This window comes from Labeo rohita, chromosome 11, assembly GCF_022985175.1.
Source record: "Labeo rohita strain BAU-BD-2019 chromosome 11, IGBB_LRoh.1.0, whole genome shotgun sequence".
In the NCBI taxonomy this organism is placed as follows: domain Eukaryota; kingdom Metazoa; phylum Chordata; class Actinopteri; order Cypriniformes; family Cyprinidae; genus Labeo; species Labeo rohita.
In genome coordinates, this window is record NC_066879.1 from 27,829,244 (window position 1) to 27,853,070 (window position 23,827).

A 23,827-nucleotide genomic window follows, 5' to 3' on the forward strand; every position below is an offset into this window, starting at 1 on the left:
CAGACCCCATTTACGATGCCCTTTATTTCTGCAAAAGACTAGCGGACTTCTTGACCCCCTATCTCATTTCTCTCAGCGGAGGTTAGCGTGACGGCTAACGCGTTCTGGACGTGTCTTACAAGGTGGACGATAAATCCACAAGTTGGTGTTAGGACGTGTTATTAAAGCGTGTTTAAGTTTGCGTTTGACTGACAGGACGGCTCCGCGTGAAAGGGTTTTCTGCCGCTACAGCTGCTGTGGTTTTGTGGACTTGACAAACATAACCCTTTCTTTTCACTATTGTTTTTTTCTTCTCTTTTCTGCCGCTCTAAGTCTAATAACAATGCTATTTGGGGTGGCTGAAGCAGCTGCGTATTTGTCGTCCCCCCCTCTTTTTTGCTTCCCCTCCCGTTCCTCCATTGTATGTGATCTCAGTGTCTGGGACAACCGGTTTGATCCCTTCTGCGAGGGTAATTTGCCAGGAGCCTTATGTTTTGGAGGCCTGATAGTGATGAGCCCCACCTGGAGAAAAAAAAGGCCTAACATCCATTACTAGTGAGCTATCATTACGGATCATAAAAAAGTAGCTTCCAATCATATAAATATTCAAGGAAAGTGTGTAATCCTGGTAATATTGACTCATTTGAGCTTGCGGGAGCTGTAGTTACTTTGCCCTGTCATTGTTTTTAGTGTGCAGTCGACATAGCGGATGGTATCTGAGAAATAGTCCCATCCCGTCCCGTCCCAGCCGAGGAGATCTCGCACTGCCGGCGGCATTAATTAACTCCTCATGCCTGTCAGAAGTAATAGAGAACAACGCGTTTAGACACATCAACAGGGCGGCTGGTCGTAAAGCGAGAAAGTTGGGCAAAAAAGCTCTACGTGGTCCGTTGCTGAACCAGCAGCCAATGAGTCAGTCGCCTTGTTAAAACAAGGAAGGGTTCGGGTTTCACCTCCACTTCAAAAGCATAATGCAAAAATCAAAACCTGGTCCCCTTCCAGGAACCATATAAAGGTTGAGTGAATCTGGAATATAGTTTTGCAATTAAAAGCAGCGTTTGGGGTGGGTGGGGTGATTTAGTCGCAGTATTAAAATAATTTGCGCATATGCACACAGTAAACCCTCACGACTAACACTTTAATCCCACCCACTTTAACACTGTCGATCAAAATTGCCCTCTTTTTCACCTACAGCTCCACCCTTCCTGATGGGCGGGCCAACTTCACAGCTCTACTGTATCCAAAAACAAATCCGCCTGAAACCCGATGCCGCCCGCCACTAAGGACGCAGACGACATGTGGACTCGGAAATTTTCAGGCTGCTTTGCTCACAGTTAGTGTTTCGTACGTAAATCGAGCTTGGCCCCGGCATCCTGAGGGGCCCCCGTTTTAACGGTACACAGACTCACGCCCTCAATTAGACTTCTGTGGATATACTCACAGGCCAGACTGTTTACCACCATTTCTCAACATTTTAATGGGATCCAGCTCAAATTCAAATAAATGAGCACTTCAGATGATGACTCCAGGCCTTCCTACTGTTTATCTACTACGGCCTCCCTTTTGACCTCGGTGCCACTCGCATCAGTCAGCATGGCTCAACAATAAGGATGGCTTGCTGGCCCGGGGCCAGTGTGAGGGAGTTTCGGGTCAGTTGACAAAACTATGCATTACTGTTAAATATCACTGTTAACCTTGAGCATCAATTTTTTATTATCTGAACCTTACAAATACTTGGTTTTGATTCTGTGTTCTACACTGTTTTTGCAAATTCATGATCTAGCTGGATAAAACAGATGATTTTTTGTCAAATTAAAATAACTTTGTGTCCAAAAAGTACAAATGAATCAAATATCAACAATTGCATTATATGCCATTGTTACATAGCATAATTAACTTATGAATTTACGAACTGTAACATTTCTACTTGTATAATTAAAAAGAAAAAAAATATTTTGTGAAAAAGAGCACTTTTTTTTCAAAAACAATAAATAAACAAACAAACAAAAAAAACATTGTGTTAAAAAAAAAAAAAAAATTGCAAATGTTTTTTGTAAAGACCAAAAAAAAAAAAAAAAAAAAAGTCAAATTATTTGTATTATTAATAACAAATACACAGCTAAAAATAAAAAAAGATAATTATTTTGTGGTGGGACCAGTAAAAATGTTGGCAGAGCAAGTAAAAATGGGATTTTAAAAAAATCCTTACTGTTCAGCCCTGGTCAGACATCAAAAAAAAAAAAAAAAAAATCATCTGGTGCCAAGTAGGAAGGAGTCCTCAGTGTGTGGTCACTTTAAGAAAACTAATGCTCAACAAAAGCAAAGCTATAATTTATACTCGCCTGCCGGACAAAGCCTGGAAAAGCTGGTGGAATGTTTGCGAGCTGCCTGGATACTCCTGGAGAAGCAGGGTTTCTTATTGACGCAACGGCTGAGAAAATAACACTGGCTTGTGTACCGAGCCCATGGCCAAATATCCTTTTATCAGAGAGCCTGCTTATACCCCAAAAGAGATGTAGGGAAAACAGATGACCAGACAGCAAGCTAAACAGAGAGAGAGGAAGTGAGTGAAAGACAGATAAATGGGAGAGCGAGGGGAGACGGAGAGACCTCCTCTGCCGTGTTCTCTCCTTTTCATTTCATTTCCATCCTGTCACTCATGTGATAAAGTGGCTACATGAGACTATTGAGAGCAAGACAAACTACAGCCCAGGTCACAGCGTGCATCAACAGTCTGCGCCCCCGATACCTCTCCATCTGCTACCGTCCCGAAGCCTGGATCTCTTTCAAGACGAGAAAAAAAACTTTCCGTCTTCTATGAACGAAGGGCCATCTGGTATTTTCTGCAGAAGGTTCTCCCTGGTACAAATTTTTAAACCAATCCGGCCAGGCACGTGGAGGCCTGTAATGGCTCTGACATGTCCCTGTGCTATGACCTCATCAGACAGTATGCAGAGCCAGGGCACAGAGCGGTGAAATTCCACCAGAAGGTTCCATTGATGTCGTGCGACTATCCCGACGCGTGTCGTCAGCCGTGCCGGTGCCCGAGTGCCAGTGTGACGCCGATCCTACACGCGTCGCCAGCCCACTAAAGTGACAGGTAGCGGGGTTTGTAATTGGAGCCGATCAGTACGCCATATGCCACTCGTCTCCTAGTGCCAAATCTCCGCCCCCGCCCGCTCCCGCCACCCCTCTGATGCTTGGCACACTCTGGCTCCCACGAAAAAAAAAGCCCTCCACTTCATTAAGAAAGTAAACACAAGTGCTGTCTGAAGTGTCTAATTAGTCCCCTAATTACTCCCTGCTCGTTACTAATGCAAATTAGATTACGCTGCTTAACTTCATCGTGTCCACAACGCCGCTGTTAATTGAGGCCTTTTGAAATTAAATTACTCGCTAATTAGCATATCAAAACCATTAATTCTGTGCCAGAGAGAAAGAGAAAAAAAACAACAACAAACGCCAAGTTTTGCTAATGAGTTTTGCTAATTGAATATGTACGTTCAATATTGAGTTTTGCCAGCCGGGCTCCGTTCAAGAAGCTACTTAGCCACTTGTGCGAGCAAGTTCAAAGGGAAAGGAAGCCAGTCTCGTGCCGTTAAAGGCAGCACTTGAATGTTTTGTCAATATTTTCTTGTTTCGTGGCACGTGGGTAACACTCAGTGAATGAAACAAATAGGCCTTTAATGGTAGTTCACATTTTAAAAAAACTGTTTAAAAAACAGTTAATGTTATACATGATAAATATGTATTTGTTAAATTTAAAAACAAGTGCGCTAGAGTGAAATTGTCAAATTTTATAAGTACGCTACTGTTCAAAAGATTTTTTTTTTTTTTCAATTTCTTAGAAGGAAGTCTGCATTTATTTAATGCTGCATTTATTTAATCAAAAAATATAATTTTGTGAAATATTATTTTAAAATAATTATCTTTCTACATGAAGTAGTAACTTCCTGTTATGGCAAAGCTGAATTTTCAGCAGCCACTACTCCAGTCTGATCCTCACGTGATCCTTCAGATTGGCGCTCAGGAAACATTTAGAGATGTGCCCGAATCCGCATATTGTGTTCGAAAAGGAAATTACATGTACTACGGAACCCCTAAAGGGAATAAATACAGGATGGGAGGAAAAAATATATTTCAGTGCTTTCTCTCGCAATTACATTGTTGGGTAATTATACTGTATATAAATAAAAATATGCGGACATCAGGGAGCCGCAATTAGTATGCGGGGCATTAAAATTGCTTTTGAATGCGCACTCGCATTTTACTTTCACTTTCAAGAATTACGATCACACGTACTCTGTGTTTAATACGGAGTGGCAGTACTTACCATACATTTTACAAGATTAAAGTTTGTCAGTGGTGCTTAGGATCTGCTAATTATTCGCCATCGTCCTATCAGTCATCACATAAAATTTTATGTACTGTAATGTAACAGGCTACCACTAGCAAGTGGCTAACCATATTCCTTTAGTGGCTCTGTAGAACGTCTTATTCATTTTCCGTGCCCTTTGGAATACAGATTCACTATTTGGATACATCCCTATTACTCAGCGTTTAAAACAGTTACGCTGCTTCATATTTTATGGAAACTGTAGAAACATTTTAATTTACTTTCAAACATTCTTTTTTTTAACAACCTAAATTTTCAACAGTATTGTACGGTGACATGATGAAAGTCTATTATTTGCTAACACTTGGATGAAGCTTGTAAAAAACCTCAGAAAGCGGCTTTAAGCAGAGAGCTGATTAAGGAAAGATATCAATTACCCGTTTAAAAAATTAATTACTGAATAGCACTATGTAGCACTTCACCTTTTCTCAAGTACAATGAAATGTGAAGATCTCATCAGTTTCAGCGCAATGAAAAACTTTCAAACTTTTAACACTGTCGTTTTCTTGTACCTTCACAGGCAGGCGTCCATTCAGTATGAATAAGCCTTAAGTAAAAGTTCAAGCCATTAATTCATGTAATCTACAGAGGCGACGAAAGGCTTAAGAAATCTCAAGTATCGCTTTTGCTTTAAACGTAAACGACTACGATTAAATTTAACACTTCCCTTTTCGGCACCCCACCCCCACACACCCTTCAACCCAATATCCGTCCAATTCGGATTTCTGAAAGACTCCATTCAGCGCTCTCAAAGTCTCATTTTCATACTATCTCCAAGTTCTCATTTGAATACGGACCTAATGGAAGAGGTGTAGAAGAGAAAAGAAATTGAATAGTGAAATTGAGAGGTAGCCACACAAAAAATTAAATAACCGTGATAATTAGATGTAAAGATATTATAATTTCTTTACAAGGATGCATTGAAAATGCTGCTCTACAACATTTGGCCTAATTGCCAGAATTACCATATTAACCAGTTACCATTTGAGTAAGTTGATTAAAAAATTGATTATTCGTCTATTTCTTTTAGGAGTTTCTTAATCAAAATCTAACATCCTTGAAAAATTAATTTGAAGCCCCTCTTATCAGTTAATTAAATCTGGTTGGAAGTCATTTTTCTGTGAAGCGTGATTAGACAGCGCACTGTTCTGTACTGTTCGGGCCGCATGACGTTAGAAAACTTTTCAATGTCTCATCAAACATTCAGAAATAAGAAGAATAGAATTTCTTTGAAGGACTGTCTCTTCTCTCTTTTTTTTTTCCTTTTTTAAACTACGCCTTTCTGATAAATTACGCTATACCCGAAAGATCTCTCACTCTCATTAACAGATTCTCATTACCAGGCAGGAATATAAGGAAAAAGGAAAGCGAATGTGTGTGTGTGTGTGTGTGTGTGTGTGTTGGGAGACAAAACGAGAGAATAATACTTTTGCAGGATGGATGACTGTATGGAATTATTTCCTCATATAATCCGGCAGAGTGAGTGTGTGTGTGTGTATATATATATATATATATATATATATATATATATATATATTTGAGGTGTTTCTGAACTGCTGTCTCGGCTGGAGGTGAACCTTAAGCCAAATTAAAGAAAGAAGAGAAGCCAAAGATACAAATGTGCTTTTCAGACAGGAAAAAAAAGAAAAAAAAAAAAAAGAAAAAAAGTCACAATCTCTGGAGAAAACTCACAACTCTCCCCTAGACAAGAAATCAAACCGAAATACAAAAGCACTTAGCGCACAAAAAAATAAAAAGCTGCTCTTTTTTATGACCCTTTTAGCTTTTTTTGAGCAACTCTAACAGTACGGCATCCCAGATTCCTCAGACAGGCGATCTAAGGGGGGCGATAAGTCATATTTGACAAAGTAAAGCTTAACACATATTTCATTACAATAAAATACATTGTAATATCAATATCTTTGGAACGTCTCTGTGGACAAAGTTGTCAAGAAGATAAGACAGTGCATGTCAGAGTCGGGTGAGAAGGAGGCTTCGGCTGGAGAGGCGCGTCGCTCTGAAAGTCAGCCAACACACACGGAGCTAAAACGATTTCGCCAGACAACCTTGGGATGAGCTGCTGAGGACGACACATTAATATACCGAGATAAAACAGGTGATGAGACACTAATTCTATTTTTTACTGGAATAGCCACATATATTTTCTTTCATTTTTCCCTCCTCCTCTTGCATTACGCTCATTCTTTATCTGTAAAATAGGGTGGCCAAATAATCAGAGCATTTATCAAATTCCTCACATTCAGCGTTTATTTTGGGGGATTTCCATAACACAAAGTACAGAGTTTCCAAAATTTAACTGACCACACGCAAACCTGTGAGTCTTACTGACCACAGCGGTGGATAATAAACCCCGGTTGAGAACTAAAAAAAAAATACTATTGAACTTTATTTGAAAAGTTTGAGACCTTAACGGAGGGTTTCCGTCTCCCTCAAGGTGTGAGTGAGGCCATGAGTTTTGCTTCCTACGGGGAGTGGGTCAATTAGTCTGATTAGGTGTTTATTGAATGATTGGGGGATGCTGATTACTCCGCTGAGGGACCAGTCAATCAAGAGCCGCTCTGGTTTCTAATACAGCCACCTTGTGTTTTTTTTTTTTTTCCCCACAGTGTCCTACCAAATCAGACCTGTCAAATTTTCAGAAAAGCACTATCTGTTTCAAACACTGTTAACCTTTAGGAAGTGATAGACTGAATGGGCTAAACACCTCACCTCTTTGATATCACAAAAAAAAGTGTCTACTGTCGATACATTTCAGAAAAAAACGGTCCTTAATTTGGCCCCTTATGAACAGGTTCGAACCAGTTTTCAAACCAGAATCCAAAGTGAAACAAAATCTAAATTATCATGCATGCTGCCTAAAGGGTTTAGCGTTTTTTGTAGCATTTTTCTTCTCTGGGATTTTTTTTTTTTTTTTTTTTTTTTAACGGGGGGGTCGTGAGGGACAAGCCACGGCTGTGTTTTTGAAATTAGCCATGGCAAGCTGGTGTGCGGAAAGTGATTGCTCTAAACCGCGGAGCGTTACCGGGAGGGACGGTGGAGGTTCGCACTCGCAGACGTTTCAGCCTAATAGCACCCAGGAGATGTGCTGGAAACTTCTCTCCGGCCAGCTTTTTACAAACGCCCAGCACAAAGCCTCATAAAGGAACTGACTCGTCAAGGATGTCGAGTTTAGCCTAACTCACCGCTGTAATCATTTCCTTCTTCTCTTCAACTCCAAAAGTGACTGTTTGCTCTAGGACAACTATCAGAACTGAGACCAAAAATTTGTTAAAAAAAATAAATTAATTTAAAAAAATACTTTTTTTTGCACTGGTATTGTAAGCTTGTTTTGCTGAGAGCTGATTGCTTTAAAGCAAATCATAAAATTATGCTGTCCTTGAAGAAATACTGCATTTGTGTATTATACTAACAGATTGTAAAAACTTCACAAGAAATCTGGGACTGAGGCGAAACAAAGCCAAAAAGTTGTGACAGTCGAAGTGATAGAGGAGAATAGCTCACCTGTGGACAGTGGTTCTGTTTTTTCTTATCTACAGTTTTCAAAAACATTTTTCTATAATTGTTCTTCTACCTGCAGCAACTGAATTCATTTTTTTTATTTCTATGAACCAAACAGCAATTATGGCAACCAAACACTTAACAAAAGATCACAGAAGAAAAAGTCCTTCCTCATGACCTATTGAAAAAGCGCAGACGTGGAAACGTCTGAATGTGATAAAATGCTGCATGCAAACTCTTTAAACAAATTCAATCAGGTTTTAATACAAGGAACAGGTTTACATCTGAGGCTTCCGTCTTTCGCCCGTTCACCATTTTATCTGATAAAAACCATCGCTTGATTGAAAAGAAATGAAGTAAAGATTAGGTATGCTAGTTTCAAAATTAAGCATACAATCACAACACCTTTCTATCTTGAGTTATCTACAACTTTTATCATGTAGATTCCTTTAATAAAATCCGGGCATGGGTCATGTCAGGAAAGGTAATTCAAATTGAAAGTGAAAAATTACCATAGAATGCCATGTCATCCCAATATCACAGCAATGCAATTCCTCCCCATAAAAAAGCGCATGTGTGTGGAGGAACATGAATTTGGCCATCATTTCTTTTTTAATTAAAGCATTCAGTCCCCTTTCAACGCGAGTTCAAGGATGCCAGGAGACTAATTAATTTGAAAAGGTAAGATGTCTGCGCACAAATGTCTTCCGACACACAGATTTAAAGAATATGGAATAAGAGAGAGGTAAGAAAGAAGAGTTCGAGAGGTCACACCACTTCAAGTCGCCCTGGTGTCATCTGGTGATCAGAGTTGAAAAGAGACCAGGGCTGGAGTTTGCCTTTTCGGTATGTGGGTGGGTGCGAGTGTGAAAGCCTGAATAAAGCCTATCAAATAGCTGCAAAGAGGACATCAACGAAAAATAGCTCAAATATTGCTCATGACTTATTTATTTAGCTACAGCTAATTTAGTTCAAATAATATCACTATATAGTTGGTCGTGGATGTCGGTACCCATTGAAGCTCCGCTATAAAGTACAAAGTACACTAAAGCTATACTAAAGAAGTACAACACACATTAAAAAAAAAAAAAAAAAAAAATTGGCAAATGCAAAATGGGGATAGATTTGTAAGATTTGCACACACACACACACACTTTTATATACATGCAACATTGGAATGTATTCCTAAAGTATTAGAAACAAAAACATTTGAATTAAATTTAGTTCTCTTCTGCTGCATTAACACTGCAAAAGTAAATGCCCTAAGCAGTACATGCAATAATTATTTAGTACTCCTCAAATTAAATAACTGTGAATGAAAAACACATTTTATAAAATAAAAATAAATAAATAACATTTTCCAAAGAAAATGAAAAAGGACTGTGGGAGTGAATTAAAAAGTATTTGTGAGAGAGAAAACAAAGCACAAAACTTATCCACTCCTGTGGAAAAGTCCTGGACAGGAGTGGTAATCCTAGGTTTAGCGGCTGGGTTATTTCCCAGGAAAGAGGGGGTACGAATGTAGAATCCCATTACAGATGTCAGCCGACTGGCAGTGACCGCGAGGGCAGACATCATACCGCCACAGAGCCTCATCTTGCCCCCAACCTACCGGCAAGAAAAGCTCGATCGCTATGAAGTCTGACCGGCTCCCCTAACCCATCCAACCCCTCCTTCCCTCCGCGACCCTCTGTAGGAAAATACTCTCCCTGACTTGTCCCTTTAGCACTCCGATGAATGGAGAGTGAGGGACTGTCTGTGTGTGTGGAGGGGGGTTACTATACAATTATTCAGATAACAGCTGGGGATAATATAGTGGCAGATGTCCTCTGGTCAACAATGCTCACAGACCACAGCCGAGTGCAAAAGGCAACTCTAACCAACGGTTAGCAGCACTCATCACACAATTTAAAACTAAGAGTAGAAATCGATTTTTTTTTTTTGTTTCTTTATTTTTCTGAAACACTAAAAATATGTATTTGCCCCTTCTCCTGAGTTATCTTAACAACTGCTGGTTTTGGAAAAATTAACTAAATGCAAAAACATTTACTTATTAACATATCAGTTTTCTTATAACATTTTATTAACATTTATTTATTAACATATAGCATACTTATTATACAGTTATTAACATTTTCACTTTTTTCACTTTCACTTTCATCAGTACACCTGTTTAGAATATAATGAATTTGGTGGACAAAAAATATTTTTAGACCATATAAAAATACTTACAGGTTTTTTAAAAATGTATATATATTTCTAGATACATTTCTACAAAACCTGCCTAACATTTTTTTTCTGTCTTTGAGGCTGTGTCCATGTGTAAAAGCCCTTGCATTATTTGGCATGTGATGGTTAGCGCTAGATAACGTGCTTTTTCCTGCAGCGCGAGCGTGTTGCGCTGCGCTTCTCGTGCTCCTCACCCCCCACCAAGACAAGACACTTCACCACAAGAGCGTCAGAGAAGAAAAAAAAGACAAGCCCTTACACATCTCAAAGAAACACATGGATTTGGGTATTTATAATATGACATACATTTTTTAAAAATGCTATTTCTTTGTGAGGAAAATGCAAAATGTGTTAAAAGTTGTGTAGAAAACTACAGGAGGGGCAATGCGTCAATCATAAAAACGGAAGGATGAATCTGATTTTGTTTTACACATGGTTAAAAGATAATTCTGTCAGAAGATGTATCACGTTCGTCCATTTCAAATGCAAATAACTTAAGTAGGCATCCCCTTGTTACCCATTACTAATACCATAAAAGAAACCAACACTTCTCCATTCCGCTGCTACTTTACGGATTAGCGAATGAAAATTAGATGCATTTATATGGTTATTACTTATATGGTCACACAGTGGGGAGGGGGATTTATCCAAGCGTACAGTGCAGTGCCAGAAACTCCCTCAGGAACGAACCACTCGCACCTTCGGCAGCTGGGGGTGGATTAGAGTTTTAAACCCAGACTAAGGTTTACCATGGCCGGCAACACTGACAGGAATTCCTCCCACCATTGCCGCCAAACAAAGCCAGGCAATGCAGAGAGGAATCAAACATCAGAGGTTTTCTCCTCTCCTGTTTAGGCAGAAGTTTTCAGTAATCGCCATCGCTGTTTTGAGAGCTTAGCGTTTGGCGTCACGAGCGGAATTTTATCAGCGATAGAAGTGAGAAACAGCACTGGGCTTCTCTGGAAAACTTTACTAAGACGCATTGCTGTCACCCTGACATCACGTCACGTCTTTTGTGACAGTGCCGAAAGTTTGCTCCCATCTCTCCCAAAGAGCTTTACTGATGCGCCTGTTCTCTGATGGACATGATGGCTTGTCAGCGTTACGCTGGGGTTTTTAAAATATACAGCGAGTCACATTATAAAGACCTTCGTGGAGGGGGTGAAGGCTCAAGGGGGAGACGGCGGACTGAGAGAAAATCCATAACACAAATACAGCTGTCAGCTGGAACGCAAAGTTAGCAGAAGCAGCTTCGGTGGCCACAGGGAGCAAGACTTTAGGTTGCATCCTCCCTTAGACGCTATCTAAGCTTCTACTATCAATACACAATGTTCTTCATCAAACCAACAGGTTCTCGATTCAGTTTCGGCTAGTGCGAGCAGTGTGACTGACCGTGCAGTGTACTAGTTCACGTTCCACCCGCGTCTGCAGCTCCGAACTGCCAATAATCTCTCCTGAGGCGCTCGGCTAATGGATATAGAGAAGTAATGATCAACGTCTCAGACTCAAGTACTGTCATTTCCGTCCAGCGAACACCCTGCTTTTCCCTGTACCACATTTCCCCAGCTCATCGGAAATGGGCCCTTCCTCTCTCTAAGCAAACGCTAGGGTCATTCTTTAAGACAGTCATCACCTCATAACAGCCTGGCACTCTCCCGAAACCCGGCGTGAAGCCTCCCCACACAGGAAACCTTGTGTGCGAAAACCAAAAAACTGCAAAAAAAAATATGCCACAGAGGTCACGGTAAAGAGAAACTGTGCTTAAGAGTTCAAGTGGAGATTTAAATTCACATTGGGAATAAATACAGCATAAAAAAAACAACGTCTAGCAGCATCTTAAGCTGACGGATCGCCTGAGACGGCACTTCCGCGCTGCAGTCTGGTCTCTCTCAAAGTTGAAACGGTTAACGTCAGACCTTTTCGATATCTAGCTCAACTAATCAGATCAACATTGTCATCTGGAAAACATCCCTCACTCTGGACTCTTTTTGGTGTTTTAATTTACAGATGCAGAAGTTGGTCGAAATTGGTTTAGTGTCAATTTTTTTGTGTGTAGTTAGCTCCTTTTTTCCCCCTTTTGAGGCTTAAGAGTTTGAGGAGAAAATGACACCACTCTCCAACTAGCAATAAAAGCAGCCCTCACTGTCTAAAAACGTGCGTAATTTATTATTCACATACACTGAAAAATGCTCAGCCTCGCCATTCCACCAAAAAAAATCTTCAATTAAAACCACATGTTTAATCTACGGCTGGTGGCTGCCGCTGGTCAGTGCCGGAGCTGAAGACGCAAACGAGCGTAAAAATTCTAGCCTGACCTTTCACGTAAGGTCAGGTGAAATATGAAAGGGAGATTGTAGGCATGACATTTCACACAAACATGTTTCGGAGAGCAAAAAGAATGGTTGACAAAAAATATTCCTAATCAGTTAGAAATGGATATGTATTGCTCTTCAAATTGCTTTGGTTAAAAATGCACTTGTGTGAAAACTAACATTATTTTTGGAACGGTAAAAGAGTTTAATGGTGGAAACACCATGTGAGGGTCTAAGGGACAGTGCTTCACGAGATCCAGAGTGCTTTGTGTTAAAACCACCCAGGATATTGAAAAACTTAAATTTACCTCTAAATCACTTGACTGAGGCTCATCTGAATTTGAAAAGAGTGAGCACGCACACACACACACAGACTAAATGCTTTTTGCACAGCACACAGACATATATTTGCATTAGCAGAAAACTGGTTGTTCAAATAAAGTTTCAATCACCAAATGCCTAAAATATGCATCAAAAAGCACCATGCCTAAATGTACACCTGGCATCAGGTTAGTCTCAACATCAACGTCCAAAACAAACACATTCCAGACCTTCTCTACCCAGAAAAATACCCACAGTGGGCTGAACACCAGCCTGCCATGCAATCCACACATTTATCAAAATAACATATTCAAAAGACCTCCGAAAGTGAGGTTTGTAGTCTTTAGAAACATGAAGAACAGCATAAAACAATCACTTATCACAGAACAAGTGATATATCAATTATAACCTGAACTCTACAGCAGTCTGGTGTCCGCCGTTAGAAACAGAGTGCTAAAACTATCAGCTGAGGTGTAGCTGTTGCCGCTTGCAGCTGCTTGACGGCCATGCAAATAACTAAATTACCCACTTTACTGCCATTTTCATGCCCTCTCTGAACGAAATGTCGTATTCTTTGTCAACTTCATGAATTATCACTTTTACTCTAAGCACATAACATCATTCAATCATGCTATTCATCTAACGCACAAGATCAAATGGAAATTGTATTCATCACTTTATGCTTATGTTCATCTACATTTACATGTCACATTTCAATTTGCAGGAAATCTGTTTATCTTAAAAGGCAATAATATGGCAAGATAAAAAACAAACAAGTACAGCTCTGAGACAAAAAAAATAATTTCTTTACACACACGTGTTCAGAAATAAACAAAATATTATTTTATGAAAAGAAACTGCCATGAATTCCAAAGCCCTTTTATGTGATTTTAAATGCTGTTAGTAATAATGAAGATTAAATAATTAAAAGATTAAACTAATTGAAAATGTCAGAAATATTTAACAATATCAAAGTAAATTATTTAGCATGCTCCCTCACTGTTGAATAAAACCTTCCTCTTAATATACATTTGCACTGTGTTGTAAATATCAACAGTGAATTAAACAAAGATTCACCTATATTTTTTATTAGATTTAAATAAATTGTATCAAAAGCTCCATCAATCAGTTCTTAATAACATGGGATTTACTGCTAGATTATGATGAAGATATACATGTATTTTTCTTTGTCTAATGTAAAGACTTATTCATAAAAACAAAGTACAGAAAGAGAGCGAAATTAGAGTGTACTTGCTTCAACTCCTGAGCTGTAGTTCCCTCTGCAGATTCACTTTTAACGCCCCGGACTCACATGTTATGTTAAAATTGTTGCTAGTTTGTGTTGTGTTAGTTGCGAGTGTTTGAGGGCGAAACAAACAGCGCTGATTTGATCACGAAAAGTATAATAATCTATTAAATGCGCGGTTTAAAAATAAAAGAAAAAGTTAATCTTGCTCATGCAACTTTGTAAAAAAATAATCACTAAATAGAGACATTAAGTTTTGCATCACTTAAGTTAGTCAACAATCTGTTAATTTGTTTAGGCGAGGCGGAAACTTACCAATTAATAAAACTAATAATAAATTAAATAACAGCATTTTCTTTTTGAAGTGCAAAGTTAATACTGTTTCATCCATTGCAAAACAGACTTTTTCATCCATGTTTGAAATCATTTTTTTTTTTTTTTTATCTACTTACAAATGTCACTGTATCTCGCGGTAATTGATGCATTTGAATTAATGATTTTAAATCATCATGCATGCCGAGTTAATCTTGTTTTTATATTTCTTTTAGTTAATGCGTTACATTTTTTATATGATCTCAGTAACACACCGGTACAATCGACACTAAACACTGTACATAAACTTTAAATACACTCCCTTTATTTCTTTTTACTAACCGCTATAATACATTGTTATTTTTTAAACACTGTATCTTATATTAATAAAAGCTGCTAATCAGACGTTATGGGTTATTTGCCTAAAATCAGATTAGCATTTGCTGAGGGCCTATTAAAAACAATCAGCTAGACGGAGTGGGGAAAAAAGCCAACTTATAAAATAAACAATTTTAACTTTTTAGTTTACGTCCTTGCTTCGTTGTTGTTTATTAACTTAAATTGTTCATATGGAGAGTTTTGTTACCAAGGCCAGGCAATATCTGATTTATAAATTTCGTGGAAGCAGCATATGAGAGGAAAAATAAATAAATAAATAAAATAAAATAAAATAAAACAGATGCACACTAACGTAGAATTATTCCAGGATACTTTATCTGATGTCAAAAAGTCATTTTTACGTTTTGATCAGATTTCAAAACAGGTGAGATTTTCAAACTCAGTCGCACATGTTCACTAAACTTGTGTTCAGTCTTTACACGATCGACGTTCATTTTTATCTACAACCCTTCCACGTTATTAATTTTGTATTTTGTCAAATATGTGCAGATCTATAATTAATAGAGAACGTAGAGAATAATAACACGCGTTCATCTCCGGTTTCAAAGTGTCAAGAAAAAAAGTTACATCGTCTACTCTATTATGATACCGAGAGTCTTAGTAACCCATTTGCAAAATATCTTAGAAAATACATACTCTAATATTTCTTTCTGTTGATCCGAAGAAGTGTGTTTGCTAACGCGTCCGTACATTCAAATCTGGTATATATCTTATTAAAATTAAAAACGCTTAATCTCGCGAGGAGCAAGTAAGAAGAAGAAAGAAAGAAAAAGAAGAAGTAAAAAGTGGATATGAACCTGTTAGGATATTGTGAAGAACTCTACTTTCACTCTACGGCTGGACCATGTGGATGTGTCCCTCCAGCACTCGTGAATGTCCCAGTGATTCCAGAAACCTTCAGAAGAGCAACGCAAAAAGAAAAAAAAAAAATCCTGTTCTTTGAGTGATGTCTTCAGACCATTACTTTCAACGACAACTGTCTTTATTAGTCTTCCTTTCCTTTTTTGACTGGCTTCCTCTCTCAGACTGGTCACTCAGTAGGGTGATAAGTGGAAACAATAATTGTGCACTAGCTCAAAGGCTGCATGGTCACAGCGCTCCTCAAAGTTCATGAAGAACAAGCACGCGGCTCTTTACGCCTCCTCGTCGCTTCAGGTCTTCTCGGTTTCTTTCAGTTAGTCACACGGTGAGTTTTCCTAAAGTCCCAATAATGCTTCTCGCTGGAGTTTTTGGCATCTCGTCTGTTCCTCGCTCATTCGCAGAGAAATCAGTGTTGAATTACTCCGCTTGTGTCTTGTGTTGGCGATGTGTTAGGGGACAGTTTGGTCTACCGTAATGCGTCTAGAACGGGCGCGCACACATCTTCTGCGCCGCAGCTGCTTGTGGCACAATACAAAACCCTGCGCGCTCCGGGCGCTGATCTCTTCACCTGCGCGCGCATCGCGGGTTTAGTTTGGCCATTGTGGCAGCCGACGAGCAACAGATGTTAGTCAAAGGACAGACTCACCATGGGAACCGTTACCTACTCCTCATCTACTCCTCAGGAAATAACAAGTTTGTTCTTGCTGTTGCCATAATGCAAGCATACTTTTGTCAATAATTGTTCTAAAATTAGAATTAGTTGTTCAAAATATTATTCTTCTTACTTTTATAATGATTATTATTTTTTTAAAGTATATAATTTTCATTAATATATAGAAATAATACTATAGATAGACATACAGAAAGATAACATTGTATAGTACAATAAGTAATATATTTATATTTACAATAATATACATATGATACATACATATACATATGGCTAAACTCTAAAAAAATGCTGAGTTAAATACAACCCAGCGACTGGGCTGGTTTGACCCAGCAGTTGGGTTACATGTTTATCCCACCTTCTGGGTAGTTGTAACTCAACTAATGTTGAGTTACTATATGGCTGGCTTAAAATAAATCCAAAATAGGTCGTAGATTAATAATCAGACACACAATTACTAAAGGCATCAGCAACAATCAAAAGAAGAACATTTATTAATAAGCATTTTTAAAAAAGTTTATTATTTTATTATTATTATTAACTCAACTTATTAATAAATGTTTATCTATTGCAACCTATTTTGAGTCATCTGAAGCAATTTTTAGGCAATAGCTGAGTTAAATAAAACTACCCAAAATGTTTTTAACCCAACATTTTTAGTGTACATACATAGTATAAATCATAGGTGTGCAATTGTATTAATATTATTATTGAAAACATTGCTCATGACCATGTGTGATGTGAACTAGTTGTTGATTTATGAATATCACTCCAACTTTTAATGGACAGTCAAGGTGATGCTTTATCGGTAATCTGTCATCTTATCAAAAATGTTCAAATATGATTTATTTTATGATCAGTGGAAAGTTTCTCTCAGCAAAAATCCTCTTTTACTTGAACCATCAAAAAAGGCAATCATTCACATCTCCACTGGACAATAGGATACGACCCCCATTAGTCAAGACATATTCATTAGAAAAATCAATAAACCAAGATGTAGCCATGCTGGCCTAAAATGAAAGCAGCAGGCTCATAAAACAATGCTGACTTCAATTCTATGTCCTGCCATATGGATCTGGCCACAAAAAAAAAAAAAAAAAAAAAAAAAAACCTGATTAAACTTTAAGATGGTACTTGTAGCTTTAGATTTACTGAAAAAGTTATTCATCCACTTTTAAAGTTACTACTGTTATTCATTTGCCCCCTGATAAAAAAAATACAAAATGAAAACACATTAGAACTACACTGAATATTTTGAGGAACAAAACAACATTCCAAGTTGTTTTGATTGTGTGTGTGCATGTTTGCAAAGTTCCCCATCAGATTAACATGATAAAACACACACACAATCACAGATTTACAAAACTTGTTTTGCCTCACGCACTTGGTCAAGCATGACAAAGACTGTGGTCCAAAACAGACACCTTGGGCCCATGGTAAAATGGACAGAAGGAAATTCGGTCTGCTCACTGTCACGGGGTTAAGATTAAACACTCTTGTGGTTTGGCCATCACAGGCTAATGAGGCACTCATGAAAGGATTACAAAGAACCCATAGGATGACTGACTCGCTAACTAACCTACAGTTCACCTCACACAAGCACACACACCTGCAAACAAAATCACAGCTGGATATATAAGAGATAGATTCAAGAAGATAAGTTTGAACAAATTTCTCTTGACCTTTTATTAATTATTTGGCATTGTGGGATCATAGACTGAAAAATACTTTGAAATAACTTTACCTCAAAAATTGCTAGTAAATAACACAAATAATTGGCATTATTGGCATTTTTACAGTGTAGCTTACATGTCTTTTGGTTTGTATCATAATCAACAGAATAGATGCACTGTGATATGGAATTTTATTTCTACATAAAATGCCTTGTTTGCTAATGAACTTTCACGTTTTTGATGCGCAAAATGAGTCCATTAAAATTGTGCTTCCGTTCACACAGACTCAGTAAGCCATTTTGATTAGTATTGTTGTGACACGCCATCATATGACCACAAGAAGGGTGAATTCTCACTCGGCTAAAGATCTGAATGTTTGTTACCTCATCAGTCCCAAAGCTGACATCAAAGCTGAGGATCAAGTCCAAAAGTATCAGGGTTACACACTGTTACGCTCCCTGAGAACCACCCATGCATACTCAGACACACACATACATACAACTACAATGGATTTAGCTTGTATTTTGGTCATTTGTACAAAGTAAACAGTATAAAAAGAAACATATTGTGTACAGTGGACTCAGTTTCCTCTCTTCTCTGTTGCAGGAACACCACCAGAGCCCGGGGACATGGAAAACAACACATCTATTTACTGTATGTTGTTTGTTTACTCGTTCATCTGTTTGTTTTTTTCAGACTCGGTTTCTCACTCCTGCCAGGCAATAGGATATTCGGTGATGCTATCTGCGTGTGTCTGTTTGTTTGTTTACTTGTTTGTGCTGGCATAATGTCCTTAGGGATCGTAAACAAGACCGACATAGACCAAAACCTTCATGGTCTATTGCTGGACTAAAGCAAGGACACTGCAAGCGAACAAGAGCCATGCAGCCCTTCAGACATATTACAGTCGAAGACAAAGGTGAGTATCTTAGTCACTGTAATCTAATAACATTCTCTTTTATGAATGAAAAAATAAAAACTCCTCAGCACTTTCATCTAGCACTTTCGATTAACATTTAAGAGCAGGCTTTGTGGTTAATCAGGGGTAATAATTATCAAAGTCGACAGGTAATTAAATTAAACATAATTGGCTACACGAATTGGCTGTTCTACAACATTTTTTCCCACATAATTAAAGAGAAATATGTCAGTATTCAGAGAGAGAATGACTTAAAAACAAAAAAAGTGTTTAGTCACACTAGAGAACTTGATGGTGCTTACAATTAGTGCTAAAACAAAAAAAGTAGTTAGCATGGGACTTTAGCAATCTATTTAGTCCCTAAACGAACCACTGTAATGAAATATTCTGGGTTCAGCGCAAGCTAAGCTCAATTGACAGCATGTTGATTACAACAAAAATAATTGTTGTTAAAAAATTAAGTTACGGTGTGGCACTAACAGTGGAAGTGAACAGGGTCAAATCTTTTGAGAATTTAAAAGTCTTATAGTTTTATAAAATCACTTAACATTCTTTTTTTCTGGTACAGTGTGTTCACATAGTTTTGACAGTCATGTTAGAGTTTTAGGCATTATTTTGTCATGCTGTGAAGTTTTAAAATAACTTTACACAGAAAAAGTTGTTTTCACACTAAAACAATGTTTACATGCAAACTGTTATGTCTTCTGGTTGTAAGCAGCGAGTATTTTAATGTTTACAGATTGGTCCGAGTCACTTCCATTATAAGTACCTCACTGTAACCAGTTTTTACTTTTTTTTTTAAAGAAAAAGAAAGAAGTATTAATTAATTTTTGTGGTATCAACATTATGCCACAAGTGCTGTTAAATGAGTTTATGTATTGAAACTGAAGTCTTCAGACCATTTAAAAAAATAATCAATTCAGAGAATAAAATAACTAGAAGTAAATTAGTAAAAGTGTTTGGGTTTTTTAAGCAGGTTTTGTGTCAATCTACACTACTAAAGCTAAACTTAAGGTCACTTGTGACTTGTGTAAATGGCCTAAATTACATTTCAGCAAGCAGTCGAATAGTCAGACACTAACACACACACAGGCCAACTCAGTTACAGGCGACACAGGCCATTGCCTAAGGATGTAGAGCAGAAAGTTTAGTGTGAATGTGCCTGCATTTATGTGAAACTGTATTTGTGTGGTATTAAGCTTAAAATTATTTAACTGCCATGTGGGAATAATGTAGTAAAAAAAATTGTAAAATAAAAAATGATTACTGTTTACAAACATACCCCAAGGTCCTTAATGGAAAATAGAACCAATTACCCTTGAGATTCCATGGAAAAATGCAAGGAAAAAAGTCAAAAGAGCTGTTTAGGTGTATTGAAACTGTACCTCCAAATAAGAAACTATGATGACAGCTGCAAGCCACTGTTTATGCCACAAGACAGTGGCTGTGTATGCGATACAAATTACACCGTTTGATTGGTGAGGAAGATCATAGACACACCAGCATGTTTTCATTAAATCGTCATAAACGTGTTTACAGGCCCAGCTGGCTTCAGTTAGAGGGTGTTAAATAACGCAGAGCGGTATTGTTTACTCCTCCGCCACCGTGTTCTGTCTCTCTTTCTCTCCCAGGTCTTTCCCCTCACACTCGTCTTTTTGTCAACACTGTATCCATCCTCACATAAACCACATGGCCGAGCTGTCTTCGGGGAGCGGTAACCGATCCTAACGGCCCATGTCATGCGAGGAACTTCATCTTGAATAAAGCTGTCAAAAAAAAAAAAAAACAGATCATTCGGGAAGGAAAAAAGGGCCCGGGATGAGGCCGCCGTTTAACGAGCTGTTTTAAGGTGCCGCTTTTTCAAACAGAAAAAAGGGTTCAAATCTAGCCCGAGGCCACTTAGGAGGAGCTGACCGACTCGGGCCAGCTCGGCGCAGCTGTAGCAGAGCCACAGAGGCTCTGCGAGTGGGCTGAAGTGTCACCTGGCTCCCCTGAGAATAGCAAGGGGGGTGATGGGAGAAGCAGAGGGCTGCGGGATTGTGGGAGGGGGAGACGAGTTTGCTAAGTTTTCATTCACTGGAGGTGGGGCCAGCGGCGGTACATATGAGGAGAGCTGCCGATCGTACAAAAGGAGGCGGCAAAAGGTCTCTTGTTGAGACGGTGTGTCTGTACACACACACACAAACCCTCTGCTCTCTTCCTCGGGTGCGATCTTGTATCAAAGCAAACAAATGACATGCTGTCTCCCTCCCACCTTTTTTTTTTTTTTTGATCCGGCATTCACTAAAATGACACTCCATATCTCAACCGACTGACATTATCAATCTGCAGTATGCCCAAATCTTCCGGCCAAACTTGCAGTTCCCAGAGGAAATCCAGCGGCATTGTCCTTTGTTTGTGAAGAGATCCCACAGGAATCAGCCCTGACTTTTTTACTGCGTGAGCAGAGCTGTCACGCAGGCAGCCTGGCACGCAGGATGCCGGGTTAGGATAGGTACTGTCAGGCCGCTCAGATTCGCGCCTCTTTCAGGAGCTGTAAGACAGCGCAGGCCGTGGCATTTCCACTCTCAATGCTGGATTTGGTTTCAATATAAAATACATCAGAGTTCTGTCTCCCTGCGCCGGTGTGAAAGAGACATCTGGATCTGATATGAGAGACCACAAGGGGAGCATTTATTGTTGGCTTTTACCTATAGACAGAGTTGACATATTCTTTATTTTATCGTTTTTCACAGGAGGGGAGAAAAGAATCTTGCAGTTTGCAAATCTTTGACTGCATCCACAGCACTGACAAAATTAAAGATTCAATTAAAATTGTCTACTATCACTACATTATTAATAAGCCCAAACACTATGTTTACACTATGTATATTTCAGTATATATTTACACTATATATATTTCAATAATAAAACATATATCTTTAACTATCACTAATAATCCCAAATTTCAAACAATAATAAATATTCTAAAAAAAAAACCAAATACATAATATATATATTTTTATAATAAAGTAGGTATTTCATTCTTTCTTTCAGTTAGTACTAGGCCACATAGAATCATTCCATTTAATAATATATACAAGAAAATATAATTGTATGATAAAGCATGTATTTTCAACTTCCATTGCTGCTAGACAAAATTTAATAACCCAAAATTACAAATAAACTAACAAGGAATAAATATTATATAACTCACATATATAAAATGAATAATATAATATATAATTATATATAAAATGTAATTCTATAAGACATATATTTTAAACCTTCACTCTATTACTAGGCCAAATGTAATAATCCAAAATTACAAACAAACAAAATAAGTAAATATCATATAAAATCACATGAATAAAATTATTAATATATTATATTATTATATAAAAAATATATTTCAATAATACAACTTGTACTTTAAATTTTTACTCCACTTCTAGGTCAAATTTAATCATGCTAAATTAAAAACAAACAATAAATACATTTAAATAAAATGACACAATAAATAATAAAGATACAAACAAATACACAAAAACATGTAACTGTAAGTTACTATAAATTTAGTTTATAGTGTATAATTAATTTTGTTTTGTGTATTTTTTTAATAGTGTTTTTGCTTAAAAAAAAAAACAAGAAAAAAAAAGAAAGAGTTTTAGCAATAGTATTTGTAGTTTTTTAACTGTTTTGACAATTTCTGTGGTTATACTGTAGCTAAATGGTGTAATGTAATTTATTGGGGGGGAAAATGAGTGTTTCCTTAGACCTCTAATTAAAGTGTCCAGCTCTTAAAAAAGATGACCACAGAATACACTGACCAAACTGACTGTCTGACAAAAAAACTTTATATTTCTAGAATAGTTTCAGAGTATGACTGGTCACCAGTTTGATTTCTGTAATTCAAGAGTGAATCCTTGTTTAAATTTTAATCAAAAGTAAATTATTTCCCCTTTTTTCTTCTCTTTCTCTCCCCATCTATCTTTTTTCTCTCTATATCTGCACAGAATTCATGACCTCTGCAATTCTGCTTGTCCTTGAGTCCCATAATGAATATTCAGCAGATTAGAAGACAGACATGAAAGTTAACATTAGCCATATATTTAAAAATCCTATATTCAGATAATCCGCATATTTGTCAAAATCAAACACAAGAGAAATAGAAGAGGACAAATTACATAATGAGAGGATGGGGATACGTCTTGCCGACAGGGGATTAGATAAAGACACATTTGGCTGAGTATGAAGGAAGGAAATGTCCTTGAAGATGGTTATTGAAATCCTGCCGGATGGACGGAGTTTGCCGTGAACCCTGATGGTATCTGATTGTCGAGGGCTAGTGATGAAGACCTACACAGGCGGACGTTTTAACTTTATTTGGTCTAGATCACAAAAGAAAGTAAGTTCATTTGACTGCCATGTCTTTCACTGTGCACAAGTTAAAATGTCTGAATGAAAGCAAACTTCATCTGTAAATGATGTGAGGCTGTCTGGCTTTTCACTTACCGCCGATGCCAGTACTAACAACCCCAACCCCCCAAATCCGAAATGCGGAAATGTGCATTATGTTCTCCCCACCACTGCTTTCATTTCTTCCTGTGTCTCCCCATCTTTGTATCACTCTCTCTCTCCCTCTTTTTCTCATTTACGACGAGTCATTACCGTGAGCACTGGGATGAAAGCTTAGGATCTGGCCGACCTGCTCCCTCTGACTGACGCATATTCATTTAAAAATGAGCCACTTATTACCCGTCCAAACTTTTTACAGCCCCACAGTGCACAGTAGAAGACAGCTTTATTCCCACTGAGCCCGAGTGTGGGCCAGAAAGCCTTGCAGCCTTTGATGGTTATATATGTGCACGGGCCGTCGCCTTGGCAGCCGCTCTCAGAAAGCACGCCATGATTTGTAATGTTACCTTTACAGCTTTAAACTCCATCAAACAACCTCAAGACCTTTTTTATTGGGCTAATGTAGGGTTCTGACATATCATTAACAAATAAAT

General features: G+C 38.0%; 1 protein-coding gene across 3 annotated transcripts in view; it reads right to left on the reverse strand.

Moving 5' to 3' along the window:
* The window catches only part of foxp4 (forkhead box P4), a 145,532-nt gene extending 129,472 nt beyond the window's left edge, over positions 1 to 16,060 (reverse strand). For 2 of the 3 annotated variants that reach the window (XM_051122586.1, XM_051122585.1), the window contains exon 1: positions 15,511 to 16,060. The gene's annotated coding sequence lies outside the window, so the exon portion shown is untranslated. The remainder of the gene's footprint in view (positions 1 to 15,510) is intronic. The other variant, XM_051122587.1, reaches the window with a different exon arrangement.
* Positions 16,061 to 23,827: the final 7,767 nt, after the last annotated feature.